Genomic DNA, 18811 nt, shown 5'->3' with positions numbered 1-18811 from the left:
ACCTCATTCTGATTGTAACTTTACTGCTCTTAGGTTGTTTTAACAATATTTTGATATGTCATAACCTCCTCTGATACTGAAAAAGCCACTCTGGGTGATTCTGCCAAAATATTGCTAGGATTCCGGTATTGCAACAATTCTTACATTTGTTGTAAAGCATTTGTTACTGCGCTTGAGCTCAAAGCCAGTTTGTTTTACATTTGAAGGGCTGTTTTGCACTCTGGTGGGAGCAGACAGCTAAATTCAGCCCATGCAATTGAGAGGTATTGGTTGATACCTTATTCTGTTTTCATCTGATTGGCCTGAGGGTTTAACTTATAAAAGCCTTTTGTCTTGCTCATATAAAGGAATTACATTTTTGTCTGCTTGTGCTTATGTATTCAAAGCTTCCATGTGCCAGCCTTGGAAACCTGTGACTGAAAGACTTGGGTTGTTTCAAAAATTGTCTGGCCTACAAAGCTGATATAAGTAGATTGCTTTGCACTTGCAATAACTATTTCAGTGATATTTAACACTGCTCTGCTGCATGTATTTATTTAGTTGAATTTATCTGTTTTTCAGTCTACACTTTTTAAATTAATTCCATCTGCTTGTTGCTGTACTGCTATTAGGTTGTTTTAACAACATTCTGATATTTAATAACCTCCTCTGATAATGAAAAATCTGTTCAGAGTGAGTCTCCCAAAATATTTCTAAGTTTTGCAAAGTGTTTGTTTGTTGTGAGCCTTTGTCAGGGTTAATGAACTTATTGCCAAGGATTCCTGATATTGCAGAAATTCTTACTTCTGTTATAAAGTATTATGCTTTCTATGTTTATGCTCATACATATATTGAATACACTTATATACATACACGCTATTAATAGATTTCATATACCATTTTATATATAGCTGTAAAATTTTTATATATAGCTATATATTTATTTTGTATATTTCATATTAATATATATTTTTATTCTATATGTTTTTATTTTTATTTTATATTATGTATTTTGAGATTGATGTATAATTACATTTAATGAAATGTTTAGTTATATAGTTTTAGGGCAGTCAAGTAAAGCCTGCTTATAAGATGTGATATAATAGTTGTTTCTTTGTCATTATACATTTAAATTAATTTTAAATTCATTCACTACTATTCAATTGAAGTTGCATCCAGAGTATAATAGGATGATTTATTAATTGACTGATTGTTTCAAGTGTTCTTAATGAAGGTGCTGATAGTGTATATATATGAAGCAGTAATTAATTGCTTTCGTAAGATCTGAAGAAGCGTGCCTTGTTAGCACGCAAAAGCACTCATCTCTCTGTTTCAAGAAGAATAAGTTTTACTTTTTTATTGCATTTATCATGGTGGTCCTATCTTGTTTGTTTTATATATTATTGCCAGTTTCCTGATTTGGACCTTTGGGCTACATCAATACCGTTTTTCTACTATTTGTTTTTTCTTTCCTTGGTATCGTAGTGGCCACATGACTGATACACAATCGATAGAACTGGATTATAATCTTATCAGAATAGATTTGAACAAGAAGTGGAATAATATTGTTGAACAATGGAATAATCCGCTTCTGAACTTGGAACTACAACATCTGTTGATACCGTCTACTACAGGTACAGTGGACAATATGAACGAATTTAACAATCTCTTGAGAGATCTTGAGAATGACCTGTATAAATTGCAAAGATTAGTATGGCAACATAGATATATGGAAGCCACTTTGCACTTTCACATTATTCCACATGGAATGAGAGTGCTTTGCATGCCTACTTATGGCAACAGCCATCCTAAACTTTTAAAGAAATGGCAACAGCTTAATATAGAACTTGGCAATAGCTATATGAAACTACTCATTGATTATTTTTCCCTGATAGAGATTGAATGAATAAGAAAGTAGAGGCTTTGAATAAAGATCTACGGTCACGCTTTAAAGGGGAAATGTTTGAAGCTAAACTTGACAATATGTATATGAATGTCTCTATGTATAGTGACAGATTACAACAAACAAAACATCGTAAACTGCAACGTGACTATAAGGATTTTATTTCTGCTCACGTATTTGTTTGGCCCAAGAATAACAATAATTCTAATAGCTATGCAAATGCTGCTTCACATTCTATTCATGTTACCTCTAATAATAGTAATATGAATGATAAATCTTTAGCTGTTGGTGTTGCCGCTTTAAATGAAAACATCTCTAAGAGTGACACTATGCGTGAAGAACATGTGCCTGATACGTCACTGAGTGGTGTTTTTGAACTAACCACTCCTTCAGTAATGGACACTCCTCCACCTAATCAACAGGCTCTGTTGGAGCATGCGAGTGGCAATGTTTCAGGAGCTAGACCCAAGACAATAACCAATGGCATTGAACGTTTTTTACCCTACCCGATGAGAATATATGCAGCGTCCAGAACGAGATCCAACAGTTGAGGGCATCAGAAAAGGAAATTATCAGGCAGGAGCTCGGAAACTAGACACCGGACAAGGAATTGAACTGCTTAGTCTTTAATTTTTCAAGCTATCAGTTGACCCCTGCGGACATATTACTATTGAATAAAGGTTTATCCTTTATTCCATCCCAAGGTAGTGACTTGAGCAACTTGCTAACTGATTTAAGAATGGCTGGGTGCTCTATAGCACTAAAATTGATGTTCAAAGATGATTGTCAGGCTGTCTCAAATAGTATTAATAGGCTAAAACGCAAAAGCACTTTTATTCCCGGTTCACCGGCATGTATAGAATGTTTTATCAAGATGTGTGAAAGGGACATCTATGAATATTTCTCCACTCAAACATGCAGATGCTTGTATTTTAATTTAAATGCAGAAGAACAAGCATCCTTGCTTTTTCTTCAGAAAAATATTGATTTATCCATCAAACCAGTGGATAAGGGTGGGGGATAGTGTTATTTAATATGTGTGATTATGATAAAGCCATGCTTCAGATGCTACAAGATACTAACACATATGTTAATATTGATGATGAATATTTTAAAATATTTTGAAACATATCTATGATGATCTATATGACCTTCTTATGTGTAGACAGGCTAACCAGGAACTCTATGCTTATCGTTTAGTAGTCTCCATTGATTCTTTATATAAAATGGCTACCGAAAGTTCATAAGAACATTTTTCCACCCCCAATGCGCCCTATTTTGGCAGGAGGAGGTTAGGTAACAAAGACAATGTCTATCTGTATTGAAACTAAGCTAGGACCCTTAGTGAGGGATAGTCATACTATTCTAAGGGATACTTATTGGCTATTAGAGGAATTAGATCATGTGTCTGAACAATCTTTACCTACAAATTGTTTATTAGTTACTTTGGATGTGAAGAGCCTGTTCACTTCTATTCCTAATGAATATGGAATGGAAGCCATTAGTGATATTCTGAATGAAACTGACACATTTAACAATGATGAACAGTTGTTGATTTGTACATTTTTGGATATTGTTTTCTCTAATAATGTTTTTATGTTCAAATATAACTTGTATTTGCAGAAATGGGGTGTTGCTATGGGCACCCCATGTGCGAATACATATGCGAACCTTGTTGTATACTTTTGGGAGAAGGCATTTCTATTTAATAGTCATTACTACCCAACACGTACTCCTATACAGACGTTTTGTGGATGATATCCTATTAATTTGGGATGGAGATACTATTATGTTAAATGATTTTGTGAGATACTTAGAATCAATGACAGATTTTTTGAAATTTACCATGGTATGTTCCAATTTGAAGGTAGATTTTTTGGACATAGTTATTTCCAAAGATGTACAAAGATGTCTGTCCACTTCTCTGTATCAAAAGCCGTGTTGGAAAAATGCTTTATTACATTTCAGAAGTATGCATCCTAGGTTCGTGTTTTCCAACATTGTTGCGAGCCAATTTTACAGACTGAAGAGAATCTGTAGAGATACGTCAGATTTATATAAAAAGGTAGAATATATGGAGAAATTATTTTTAGAAAGAGGGTATAATAAATCTATGCTAGATAGAGCAAAGGAAGTTGTCTTTATGAATACTAAAGATTCAGAGATGAATGAATGATAAACAGGTATTTATGGTAGTGGATTTAATAAGGGCACTAGGGTGACTTTCATCACTAGATACACGAATGACAATAAGAATATTATTAATATAATTAAAAGGAATTGGCATGTTCTTACAGTTGATTCCACTATATTAGACATCGTAGGTGAGTCTCCCAGATTTAGCTATAGGAATAGCAAGAATCTTAAGAGACTCTTATGTATAGATCATAGTTTTGACACTCAAAAAAAAGTACATAAGAATGAACAGAGTTTTTGGGCTTTTCCCTGTGGTCGTTGCAATATGTGTGATGTAATAACAAATATACAACTGTTTTGTCATCCTGTTCTAGACTATAGGTTTACACCTAAGTTCCATGCTACATGTGAAGATAGCAACCTTATTTATCTTGCAACTTGTGCCCTATGCTCCTATTTTTATGAAGGCATGACATCAAGGAGACTTAAAGATAGGATTTATAATCATATATATGACATTAGACGGTCTAATCAACAAAATGCACTTGCAAAACATATAGTTGCCGAAAAGAACCATCATTTTAAATTTAGAGTATTACAAATAGTAACTGTTAATAAAAGAGGAGGTGATAAGATGAATTATTTAGAATTGATAGAGTTATGTGTGATATTTAAATTATGTGCACATCTATACCCAGGTCTGAATAATTTTGTAAGTATAAAGCCAGTATTAGAAGCACAAACACGTAAATGAATTTAGATTAATAAGATTATAGAATGTATATTTATCATTTTTGTCCTATGAGATGCATATTCTATGTTTATACTCATATATATATATATATATATATATATATATATATATATATATATATATGTATATTGAATGCACTTATTTATATACATACATGCTATTAATAGATTTCATATGACGTTTTATAGATAGCTGTAAAATTTTTATGTATAGCTATATATTTATTTTGTATATTCCATTTTAATATATATTTTTATTCTATATGCTTTTATTTTTATTTTATATATGTATTTTGAGATTGATGTATAATTACATTTAATGAAATGTTTAGTTATATAGTTTTAGGGCAGTCAAGTAAAGCCTGGGTATAAGATGTGATATAATAGTTGTTTCTTTGTCAGTATACATTTAAATTCATTTTAAATTCATTCACTACTATTCAATTGAAGTTGCATCCAGAGTATAATGGGATGATTTATTAATTGATTGATTGCTTCAAGTGTTCTTAATGAAGGTGCTGATAGTGTGTGTGTATATATATATATATATATATATATATATATATATATATATATATATATATATATATATGAAGCAGTAATTATTTGTTTTTGTAAGATCTGAAGAAGCGTGCCTTGTTAGCACACAAAAGCGCTCATCTCTCTGTTTCAAGAATAAATTTTACTTTTTTATTGCATTTACCGTGGTGGTCCTATCTTGTTAGTTTTATATATTTGTTATTGCACTTAAAATCAAAGCCAGTTTGTTTTCCATTGGAAGGGATCTTTTGCACTCTGGTGGAAGCAGACAGCTAAATTCAACCCATACAAGGGGGACCTACTACCTGACAGCTCATTGTGTTTTTATCCGGTTGTCTCAATGGTTTAACTTTGCAATAGTCTTTCACCCAGCTCATATAACAAATTACATTTTTGTGTGATTGTGCTAATTTATTCAAAGCTTCCATGTGCCTGCCTTGGACACATGTGACTGCAAGACTTGGACCACTTTGAAAATCATCTGGCCTATAAAGCTGATATAAGTATATTTTCCACGTTCTCTGTTTCAGTGATATTAACACTTCTGTGCTGCATTTATTTATTTCATTGAATTTATCACAGTTTTTCAACCTGCACCTGTTAAAGAAACTCCATTTGTTTGTTACTGTACTGCAACTAGTTTGTTTTGACAATTTTCTGATATTTGCTTCTCCTCTGAATCTGCAAAAGCTGTTCTAAGTTAGTCTGCAAGAATATTTCTAAGTTTTGCAAAGTTTTTGTGTGTTGTGAACATTTCTCAGTATTAGTGAACTTATTTCCAAAGATTCCTTATATTGCAGGAATTCTTACTTGCGTTTTAGGTTCATAGGTTCATAGTTTGGTACTGGGCTATCTGCCCGAAGGCATATATTAGCCTAGCCACGTCGTGTGGTATTCACAGCCCCTTTAGTAGTTCCCTAGAGCCTTGTACTAGCAGCTAGTATCCTTGGCCCCTATCTAGTAGTGCTGTTGGTGTGATCCCCGGTGTGACCTTTCTGTTACCCATCCACTCATCAAGGTTCCTCTTGAAGATTGCTAGTGAGGGGCTCTGTCTTATGTAGATTGGGACCCTATTCCATAGTAAGGGAAGTCTCTGTGAAGGGAATCTATCCCTCCAGCATGTTCTATTCATTGTTGTGTTGAGGTTTATATCCCTAGAGCATGTAGCTCGAGTAGATTTGGTTTTGCTAAGATGGAGCAAGTTCAACAATTCTGGGTTGGACATGGCTCTGTACGTTAGACAGAGATCGCCTCCGAGAAAGCAGTATGCAACAGAGAACAGTCTTAGCTTTTTCAATCGTGCTGCATAGGGCAACTGTTTGAGGCCAGTAATCCTCTTGGTTAGGTACCTCTGTGGTCTCTCCAGCTGCTGGAGATGTCTAGCCAGGTACATTCCAAATGGTGCATTGTACTCAATAATGGGTCTGATGAGGGAAGAGTAGAGGGGCACCATTACATCCTTAGATCTTGATGCAAACCCTTTCGTGATCAGATGGGTCACATAGAAGGATTCTCTAACCACTTTGGCAACATGGTTATCAAAGGAAAGCTGATTATCTACCGGGGTCCCTAGATCCCTTATTTCTTCAGATTTCAGGGGATTACCTCCTATGTTGTAGTTTGTGGGTACTCTGTTTATTCCAAAGGGGATTACTACACATTTTTTTTGCATTTAGCTTGAGACCATGGCTTTGACACCATGCATCGGTCTCATTTAGGCCCTTCTGGAGGATCTCCATGTCAGCCGGAGACTCTATTATAGCACCCAGTTTGCAGTCGTCCGCAAACTTAGTCAGCCACAGCCCTTCTGTGCTTGCCTGTACTTCTGAGAAGTATATGCCAAACAGGAGGGGCCCCAGGACAGAGCCCTGAGGCACACTACTCGTTACTGGTCCGGATTCGGACATAGATCCTGCTACTCTTACTTTATGGGATCTGCCTGAGAGCCAGTTTGTGATCCATCTTGTGACGTAAGGGTTTATGCACAGGCTGGTGAGCTTATCAATAATACCTGAATGGGGAATGGTGTCAAATGCTTTAGCAAGGTCAAGGTAAGCCATGTGTACCTCCTTTCCCCTATCTATAGCCTGAGTAACTGTCTCAAAGAAATCCAACAGGTTCAGGAGGCATGATCTGCCCTTGACGAAGCCGAAATGTGTGGGGTCCAGCAACTGGAGGTTCCCAATCTCTCCATTTATGAGTTCCATAATGATTCGCTCCATAGCCTTACAGATCAGACTGGTCAGGCTTATTGGTTGGTAGTTCCCAGGATCAGTTGTGGCCCCACCCTTATGTAGCTGGACCACCGTTGCCGTGCGCCATTCTATGGGCACATATCCTGTGGAGAGGCTGAGACTGAACAGGGTATTAAGATGCGGGGTTAATTCCTTTTGGAGCTCGCGTATGACACAGCCTGGGACACCATCTGATCCCATGGAGGCAGTGTTTTTAGCTTTAGATAGAGCCTTGTTAACCAATGTATCAGTAATAATTGGACTAACACAATCCCCTGGAATGGTAATAGGCCCTGTAGGTGGTGAGGAGGGGGAGAAATTTGCACTGAACCTGTCAGCCAAGATGTTGGCAATGTCAGAAAGGTCAGCGTATTTTGTTCCATTTTGTACTAGCTCAGAACAGACCTGAGCGTTGCCATTTAGGTTTTTGATGTAGTCATAGAAGGCCTTATGATTATCCTTGGCATCCTTGGCAACTTTCTTTTAAAAATTAGCTTTAGTTGACTTGATGAGGGCCCTCAATTTCTTACTAATGCTGATCAGGAATGATTTTTCTACTTGAGATTTGACCTTTTTCTGTATAAGTCCCCTCCTTTTATTGTAGAGTTTGCTTATGGCCGGGGTCCACCAGACTGGTTTCTTCTTGCTTGAGGAAGGAGTCTTGGTTTTATTTGGGATAGCACAGTCCATGCAATCCTGAAGATGCATATAGAGTGCCTTGGTGTAGGATTCCGCATCCTGGATATCATTATCCTCCTAAAGTATTTGTTTCTGCAGCTGAGCTTAAAACCAGTTTGTTTTACATTGGAGGGGTTGTTTTGCATTCTTATGGCAGCAGACAGATAAATTCAACCCATGCAATTGGGAACTATTGGTTGATACTATGATGACCCTCCACTGGACCAGTAATCAAGGATCCTCAACCCTCACCACTAGCATCTGTGGGGGTTGTTCACTGGGAGGATAACAGATACACATACAGTATTTCCAGATGCAGCTTTATGAATCAAGTGCAATTTCCCTTCAGAGCACACAGAAACCACAGTCGGTCCGGAGCAGGTTTCTCCCTCTTTCTCCAGATCCCCAATAAGACTCCCACCTGGCACAACTATAGAGTTGAGATCTCAGCTGAGTGACCAAGCCAAGACCTCCAGCACCCTCTGTGCCCAACCACTTCTTCATGTCCCTGCCCACGTAGCTGACACAATCACTCTTTGAAGTTTGGTTCACACACACAGACACACAGACACACACACACACACACACACACACACACACACACACACACACACACATACACACACACACACACACACAAACACACACACACACACACACACACACACACACACACATGGCACAGGCTTACTAGCTATGCCCCCTTCTCCCCAGACTATAAGGTAGTCACCACTGTCATGAGTCACTCCTTCTTAGCTTCTTTAGGGACCTTAACAAAGGGTGTCCCATCTTACTGTGTAATATTTATATTAATACAAAAGGTAGTTTGACCAAGAACAAGACTGTTAGAAGTGGCCCACACAATGTCACCAAATAAATATGCAAGTACTCTCAAAACATAAATATCTCTACACAGATCAGCAATAATGAAAGATTTAAATATATTTAATAATAAATAATAAAAGAACAAGAAATACTAAATATATATTCACAGTGACATCAGAGTTCAATACCAAAAGAAATATTTAACACAACATTGCAGGACAGTCTCAAATAAAGAAAAGACAAATAATATCTAAACTAAGCTTCACTATATTCCTGACTGAATCTAAAAATTATACTATTCCCTAGTAACTTACTTATAGTGCAAGGCAGATGTGGTGAATAGCTCTTCTTGTTGTCAGGTCCAAGACAGAATGCAGAATGCTCTGTTTCTCTAAGAGACCTTTCAAAATAATATCTAAAATATTACTGCTGAGATAGCTTGAAGAATGACATCATTTCTGGTTATCTGACTTCTTTTTATTTTTTTTTTGTTTTTCAATAATCCGTTTTTTATTGTTTTCAGATATACCAATACAAACTACTCCATATATACAATATATACAATATATACATGAATGCTTCCAAAAGATACACCAAACATTGTATATTCACATAAGTTATTAAAAAGGTAATACACCCTGACAACATCAATCTGTATTATTAATATAACATATATCTAATCTCAGCTTGAATCTATCCTATGAACCTGTAACCTGAGAAGAAGTGGATAGGAACCTCTAGGCCAGCACAATATTAAATATTTGCTCCCATATTTTTGTGTTATTTATACTTTTCTTGTGGTCATTAATCAGCAATTTATGCGCTAGAATATGTCTTATTGCTAGCGTTTTAAAATTTTCCCAAGAGGTCTGGGCTGGGTTCAACCAATTTGATGCTATGTAAAGTTTCATTAATAAGCAAATATTTATAATTATGATCCTCTTTGATTTGTCTAAATTGTCTGGGGGAATATGAAGGATCATAAATTCCTAGGAGAGTGTTGAGTGCTGGTAGCCCATTTTTTGTAATTGAAGTTTCAAGGAATTCCAAAGTTTAAAAATGCATTTACAACTCCAGAACATGTGCAAAAGGTGAGCCATCTGATCTATACAGTGCGGGCATTTAGGAGACTTCTTTGAGTCAAATTTATGAAGAGTAAGATGGGTATAATACGCATTATTAAATATCATTAGTTGTGTAAATAATAATTTTTGGAGAGATACTGACTCTAATGTTAAGTTAATTGCTTTCAAAATCTTACTGTCATCCACCAATATTAATTTTTCCTTCCAGTACTTAGATAGGAGAATATGTTTGTTATATTTCATCTCTTTTATCAATTTGTATGAGGTAGTTATATATTTATTGTCCTGTATCAGAGTTTTCCACAAACTACGGCATATGTTTAAGTCTTCTTCTTTCATTTTAAAGTTGTTGAAATAACTTATAGCAAGTTCTTTTAGTTGTCTCATGATAATTAAATATGAAATAGGAAGATTCTTTTCTTTTAAAATATCTTGTACTGACACACCAAGAAAGGGGTATAAATCAAGTATGGTTAAATCACTTAGAGGGAATTTCTTTAAATCTATCAGTTGATTACCAATTATTAAGTTTGGGTTCTTGTGGAATGGTTGAAACGTCATCCTATACTGTAATAGGTTTAGAGAAGTAAAGAGATTTTGAATTGAAGTTACATACACTTTAATATGTTCCATCAAATCATACCTACTAAGAATTCCCCTATTTAAAAAGGGCAATGCTTTACAATTTATTCACACTCCAGTTACATGTCTATGAGTCAGGACCAACCACTTGGGTGACCATTTCCGACTGGATCTGTCAAAGTGAATCCCTCTTAAGAGTCTGTTCGCATTTATTATTAAATAATAGGTTTCAAAATCCGGTAAGTCTAGACCTCCCCTACTTTTTGGAGTCATCAGTTTCTCATATGTTATTCTCGTTTTCCTAGGTTCCCATAGAAATCTCCCTAGTCCTACATGAAGCTGTTTAAAAAATTTCCTCGTAATTCTAAGTTGTGTAGCTCTAAAAATGTATAATATTCTGGGAAGAACATTAATTTTGATAATTGCGGTTCTTGCCATTATTAGTAATTTCAACTTACTCCATCTTTTTAAGTCCGATGTTATCTGATCCTAAATTGTTTTAACATTGTTCACAAAAAAGTCTCTATTGTCCGTTGAAAATACAATGCCCAGATATTTTGTTCTTTCCTCTGACTTTACCTACCTTATCAGTGGTAACAATGAGAAAGGTGTAGGCGTCTTTAATGGAAATATTTTGTTTTTTTTAAAGTTAAGTTTATAATTAGAAATTTCCGCAAAGTCTTCTACTGATTTTAATATCTTCTCAGTATCTGAAACAGGTGTGGTACAATATATATTTATATCATCTGCGAAAGCTGCCATATTTATCTTCGTACCATATATTATCGGGGGATTATAATAAATATTTTGTTTGATGTGTAAAAATAATGGTTCCAAATATAGATTAAATAAAATAGGAGACAATGGGCAGCCTTGACGGGTACCATTTTTAATTTGTATTCTTTTAGAGCAGTCTTTATTAATAAATAAATTTGTATAAGCATTGTTGTATATTTTCTTTAATGTTAGAGTGAACTCCTGAGGTATATTAAAATGTACTAAGATATCAAATAGATATTCCAAATTAACTCTATCAAATGCCTTTTGCGCATCAATTATAAGGGCATACATGTTGAGAATTTTATACTTAGCGTAGGAGATTAATGTGTGCAGTGTTAACGTATTATCAGTGGTCTGTCTCCCATTCATAAACCCAGCCTGTTCATCCGATATTATTAAATTTGTGACTCTCTTCAGTCTATTTGCCAGGATGGCTGTCATAATTTTCATGTCCATATTCAAGAGTGAAATGGGTCTGTAGTTATCTGGGTTTTTAGAATCACCATTCTCTTTCGGTATCAAAATTGTCTTTGAAGCATTAAAGTGGGGATCATTAATCTTATTCTGGACTATATAATTGAATATCTGTGGTAATATTCTATTCAAGATCTCCCTAAAGGTTTTATAAAACTCAGAGGTCAAACCGTCTGGTCCTGGAGCTTTATGGGGTTTCAGATTCTTAATTATCTCTGTTATCTCCTCAGCTGAAATTGGTTTGGTTAAATCCCTATGGAACTCATTTTCAATCTTCGGGAATGTGAGTTTCTGTAAGAACTTCTTCCTAACTTTATTTGGTACAAGTACCTGCTGTACTCTGATAGCTCTGATTATATATTGTTTCAAAGATATTCATAATGTCTTCCTTATTAGTATATGTTCTATTATTATAATGTATTTCAGGAATTACTAATGTTGTTTTTGTTTGATTAATAATGCGTGCTAATGCTTTTGAGGGGGTCTGTATATGGTTTGCATATTTTACTAAATTCCTCTGTTCATAAAATGACAGTTTACTATTATGTAATAAAAACAGATCTTTCTGACATTTTAATAACTCTGTTTCCGTTTGTTTATTATAGTTCCCCACTAACTCCTAGTCTAGTACTCTAATTTTGGTTTCCAATTCTTGTAATTCCCTATTCTGCATTTTTTTATGGTAAGTAGCTTTTTGCAGAAAAATTCCTCTTATTTGCGCTTTAGTTGTAGCCCATTCAATATCAGCTGGGTGCCTGTTTTTGAGGAGGTTATGAAGTAATTGTTGAAGCATCTCTTTAACTTCTTTTAGTATGTCTTCTTTGCTCAGTAAATATGGGTTTAAAGACCAATTGTACCCTCGAAGTCTCCTATTATTCTTGTTACTATTGTTTAACATTAATGTAATCTTAGAGTGATCCGACAACTGTCGAGCCTGAATGGAAACACATGGGTCAGCAGATATCAATACATCTGAGATTAGAAAAAAGCCAATTCTAGACCACATTTTATGACAACTTGAGTAGAAAGTAAAATTCTCTGCCTTCATTTGGGTATTTGTATGTTTAAATGGGTCATATAATTTAAAATCGGTTTTAAGTTCCTGTAATGCTATCACTGCCTGTTTATTAAGACTCTTATATGAACTTGACTTATCTAACTTGGGATCTTGATATGAATTCCAGTCCCCTCCCATTATTATATAGCAGTTATTATATTGGTGTAAGATGGAGTAAAGTGAAGTTATAAAATGATGTTGATTAGTACATGGAGCGTATATATTAGTAAGTACCACCGGTTTGTCATAAAAATTGGATATAAGAATCACTAGACACCACCTTCCCTCTTTGTCTATTTTAGAATTTAAAATTTTCTCTTGGTATTGATTTTTAACAATAATCGCCATCCCTGCGCTATTCGTCGTCCCTTCTGCCGTCACTACCTCCCTAACCCATTTCTTATCTTTCAATATATCCCACTGATCATTAGTCAAATGAGTTTCCTGCAATAAAATGAAATCTGCTTTCGATTGGAAAAACAAATGTAACAACAGTTTCCTCTTTTTCATGTTCTGGAGTCCTTTGACATTCCAAGATTCTATTATCCACATATTGAGGTTCTCAAAGGTATACTTATAGTTCTGATATTAAACGACAACCTTAGATTGATGTATATTAAAACAATATAAACTGTTTGGAAGCAAATCTGACATCCCATCCCTACCCAGTGCCTATCCACTATTCCTCTGGACCAGGATGTACATAGGTTTTTCACATGCTTTGAACTTTTCTGGCTATCTAAACTTCTTCTAACTCTACCCATTAACACAAAAACCTCATGCAAAAAACCTACAACCACTATCTCTAATTCTACAAAGCTTAATCCAACCATTCCCTAATAAACACTGCTACCTAACTACAGCTCTAGACATATTTTCCTATAATCAAACAAATATACTAATTGTTCTATTAGAATCCAGCTTAACTGATACATGACAAAATTGTTATTCAGCAGTGACATTAATACCATTTAACATACTTGTCATATAAAATAGTAATTAACATAGAAAGCAAACATTTATTTCACATTGCACACCACTCTTAAGCCTATTTTTCATTACCTGAACTAACTGCTTTATTTACTTGTCTTTATCTAAAGGCAAATGAAAATAACACTCTGCTACTGCTTAAAAAATACTATAGCTAACATTATAAACTGTAAATACACTCAACATTTGGCTTAAGAAACATGTCCATGCAAAAATACATAGAAAGATAATCTTCAGTTTTCAATAGAAAAAGGAAGAGAAAAGGGAAAAAAAAAAAAAAGAAAAAGTAGAAACAAAAGGAAAAAAACATAAATGACACACCTTAAGCTTTTCAGGACCACATTCTATTATGAATCCCCACCTTAAAACCCTTTATTGTCTAACTTTTATTATGTTGTTAATACCTTGTTACTATATTAAACAGAACATAGTCATACATTGTTTTAATTAAGAATGAGAAAAACATCAATACCCTACTATGCTATTATACAATATAATACTTTTCTATTTTAACTAGAATATTTCACATCAGTATTTTTCCTACCTGAATAGCTGTATACTTCCCTTTACAAAACTGTAGCCATTTACCCTTAAAATAAGTCCAGGAAGCTTCGTTTTGCAGTCCAACTATTTTCTTCTAAATCCCTAGTGTCCTTGGTGTTTAATAAGCCTGGTTTCTTCTTTTCGGATTCGCGACGGGGGAACCATTTCGCGAACGGACCTCTGGATGCGCTACCTTGTAATCGGTCCCCCTTCCTCCCCTGAAGGACTTCCTGCTACTTCGTGACTTGCTGGAGATCGCTGGAGCCATAAAACCTCGGAAAAACCTCGTGGACGAGCTGGACCTTCGAAAAAACGGGTAAACATGCGTTTTCCAAGGGCCTGGTACAAATAAAGACCAAACAAAGGATTCTGAAGCCTCGGATCATCGTAAATGCACAGTCTCAGTCTGCCTGTTGGTGTAAAAAGCCTGGATGATCTGCTCAAGCTTCCGAAGGTGGCAGGGACTTGAAAAGTTTCAGAAAGGTAGGTCTTGCTTCTTTTTTTGTATTTACTGAATATTTAGTGCCATCAACTGTAAAAATTAAAGTATTGGGAAATTTCATTTGGAATTTGATGCTTTTTTCAATCAAAAACTTACAGTATGGTGCTAGCATTTGCCTGGCTTGTCTTATTTGTATTGGTAAATCCTGTGCCATAGATATTCTATTATTTTGCCACATAATAAATCCACCATTCTTTTTCATAGTTAACAGTATTTTGCTTACATCCTGGTAATTCAATATTTTGGCATAGATTGGTCTAGGTGCATTTGAAGTTTGTGATTCTCTGAGTGCTCTATGAGCTCTTTCTATAACAATTTGTTTTATACTGTCTGAGTCCTTAAACAGAATTTCAAGTATTTGAAAAATGGTAGTATTTAAATCATTGTATTGAATTGTTTCCGGAATTCCTCTAATAATTATATTGTTCCGTCTGGACCTTGCTTCCAAGTCTAGAATTTTGTTTTGCATAGCTTGAATGTCTGCACCATAAGAGTCTGTTTTTTTAGTGAGCATTATTATTTTATCTTCATTTTCGGATATTCTGGTTTCTGACTTGTCCATCCTTTCCAGAATTTGACTGCATGTAGCACCAAATGTAAGCATTTGAGTTGATAAATCTTTTAAGGCTTCTTGAATAGGTAGCAGCGCCGATTTAATTTCCTCCATGCTGGCCAGTTGATCTGGTTTGTTTGCTGTTCCTGCTTTTGCAGGTTCCTGCTGTTTAAAAGTTTTCTGTCTTTTAATTAAGGTTTCTTTTTCCGGAGACTGCAATGCTGATAATTTAGTTTTGGTAGTTGTGATTTCCATAGTTTTATCTTCTCTTGACATTATAAGACACCGTAAAACAGAATTATACCAAGGCTGGGATTTCAGCTGAGAGCTAGCTAAATCCTTTGTTTTAAGCTCTGTTCAGAGTCAAGCCAACAATCAGTTCCAATCCTGCTGTTACTGTATATTTTTTTCCGATTCTATTTCCTCAGAAGCGAAGTTTACCTCTAGTACTTTGGTTATTGCTGCCAATTAGTGTATTAACTCTTACAATATATCCACAGGGTTAATTTTTATTTCTGGTATCTGAAGAGCTGTAGAACTGCTGTGCTTATAGAATGGCGGCCATCTTGTCTCCCTTATCTGACTTCTAGTTCTAATGCAAACCCCCAATGCTGGCAGTTGGCAGCATTTAGCATCTACATTAAAAAATACCCAGACAAGGGCTTTTGTTCAGATATTTGGCAGGTGTTGGAAGTCATAAAACAATTGCATTCCTTCATGCTTCCAAAATAGCAATTAGTTCACCTTGAAGACAGTACAAAAAACTTTATAGTACAGACCATGCCTGTAGCTGCATTGAAACATGTCAGAGAGCTTCTTTATGGCCTAGTCTATAAAGTGATTTAATTTCAAATATTTTTCTAAGGTTTGCTGGATTGAGGTTAGCCCTCCAGTTTCCTCTGTTAACATATACATTTAAACAGTTACAATAGTGCATGTACATTTCTGTTCTCTCCAGTAGGGAGCACTGTTGATGCATTTCAAGCAAGCGCTTTACAAATACCTTTTCAATACAAACATCTGTACAAAGCCGTTTGACATACACATGACATGCAGTTCTAATGCATTTGTAACCCAAGCATCTTATAGGACATACAGTTCTAATGCATTTAGCATCTTGTATAAATTAGTTTGATATTCACAAATGATATATAATTATTTACAAAATTTAAGCTAACTGTGTTGGCAGTACCTTCTTTCATCACATTTCTTACCCCCTTCGAAGACTCAAGCTAGTTTTTCAAGTTACCCTTGAGAAACATTGCTTGAGAGGGATGAGCCTATATGGGAATACATCATCCCATACCCTGTCTTGAGATCCCAGTTGCCTTTGCATTCCTGACCCCATTACAGTGCTGCATTATCATATCATATGCCTGCAACCCTAGACTCCACCATAGTAATTTGGTATTTTGCTGGCTGGCTTCTTGTAGCCAAAGATCCCCATCAGACTCCTCCTGCCTTCTACTGCAAATATTTAGCACCAGGGCCTCTCTATTATGGTATGATTTCATGGTGTTAACATGGTACAATTTGTGTCCCTGCCTCCTGCCTAGCAGTTCTACCAGGTAGTTAACATCACTGACCTTCCTTACCAATATGAAGGGTCCCTCCCATGCTGCCTGCAGCTTGTTGTGTCTGACAAGAATGAGAACCATATAAAAAGAATTCCAGGCTCCAACCACCATGGCTAAACACCACACATAGATTTAGTGATGTAAAAAATAAAAATGTTAGCACTTTCACGGCAACAAAATACCACTTCTTCAGACCATTGCAGAACCTAGTAAACATCTTCTTATTTAGAAATTCAAAAATACAATTAACCAATCCATGCTACCAGACATTAACTGAACATCCAATCAGTTGCTATCAAAAGGCAGCATCTTTTACATATTATATCAGTCCTAGAATCAGATCAACAGCCGATAAAAATATAGGAATTCATTTGTAAACCAATAGCATTCACTGTTGTCATAAATATGCAGTGACAATATGTATCTAAGGCAGAAACTCACTAACAACCAATAAACAATCAATGTTATCTTCAAAGTCCAATAGCAAAACAGCTATTGATGCTTCATTTAAATATACACTCTTTTATGTAATGTACTACAACCAAGTCAAAATATTATATTGAGAATTGGCACAATAGTTAGTGCTTCAATCCCACATACACAACTTCCAGGGTTCAATACCCGCACAAAGCAGCTATTTCTATTGGTTTATTAGTTAAAACTCTAACTACATAAAACAACTAAACAAAAATGGAAATGGTGCTTAGCTGTGGTGGTCAGAGCCTAGGTTCTTTTTCTTTGTTTGTTTGTGGGCATCTTCAATCTTGGGGCTGATCTGCAACTTTTTGGCCTTCATTAGGAATGAGAACCATAACCTCCTGCCCCACAGCATACTCTCTGGCTCGAGCAGAGCTGTCATACTATACATTTTTCTGCTGTTGGCCTTCTGCCAGGTTATCGTGGTTCAAGCCCATGAGTTCCCTGAGCCTTCTCTTGAAATTTAGGACATATGCCACAACAGACTCCTTGTGGGATTCACACTCACCCTCCCACTCATCATGAATCAAATCTAGAGGTCCCCTCACACTATACCCATACAGCAACTCAAAGGGTGAAAAAACAGTGGATTCCTGGGACACCCCGCTGTAAGAAAACAGCAGAGGGGGCAAATATTTGTCCCACACCCTCTTGAATTGGTCTGCAAATACCCTTAGCATAGTCTTTAGTGTAGAGTTTAGCCTCTCCATCAGACCTTTAGTCTCGATATGGTAGGGGGTCGTCTTTAGGTGCTTCACCCCACAGTGCTTCACCAGACAAGCTAGCAGGTCTGACATGAAATTGGCACCTCTGTCAGTCATTATTTCTTTTGGGTAACCTACCCTGCTGAAAATCTCTATCAAAGCATTTGCCACCATTTCTGCCTCAATGGAGGACAGGGCCACCACCTCAGGGTATCTTGTAGCATAATCTACTACCACTAGGATATACTTCTTTTCTGTGGAACACAGTGTACTCAGAGACCCCACAATATCCATAGCCTCCCTGTGAAATGGCTCCTCAATCACAGGCAAAGGCACCAAAGGAACTTTGACCTTGTCACCTGCCTTGCCTACCTTTTGGCACTGCTCATGGGTCTTGGAGTACTCTGTTACATGCCTGGAAATCCCAGGCCAATAAAAG

The sequence above is a fragment of the Protopterus annectens genome, chromosome 12.part0 (assembly GCF_019279795.1).
Source record: "Protopterus annectens isolate FY-2018-M chromosome 12.part0, PAN1.0, whole genome shotgun sequence".
Taxonomy (NCBI): domain Eukaryota; kingdom Metazoa; phylum Chordata; order Ceratodontiformes; family Protopteridae; genus Protopterus; species Protopterus annectens.
Note: the sequence above shows the minus strand (reverse complement) of the source record.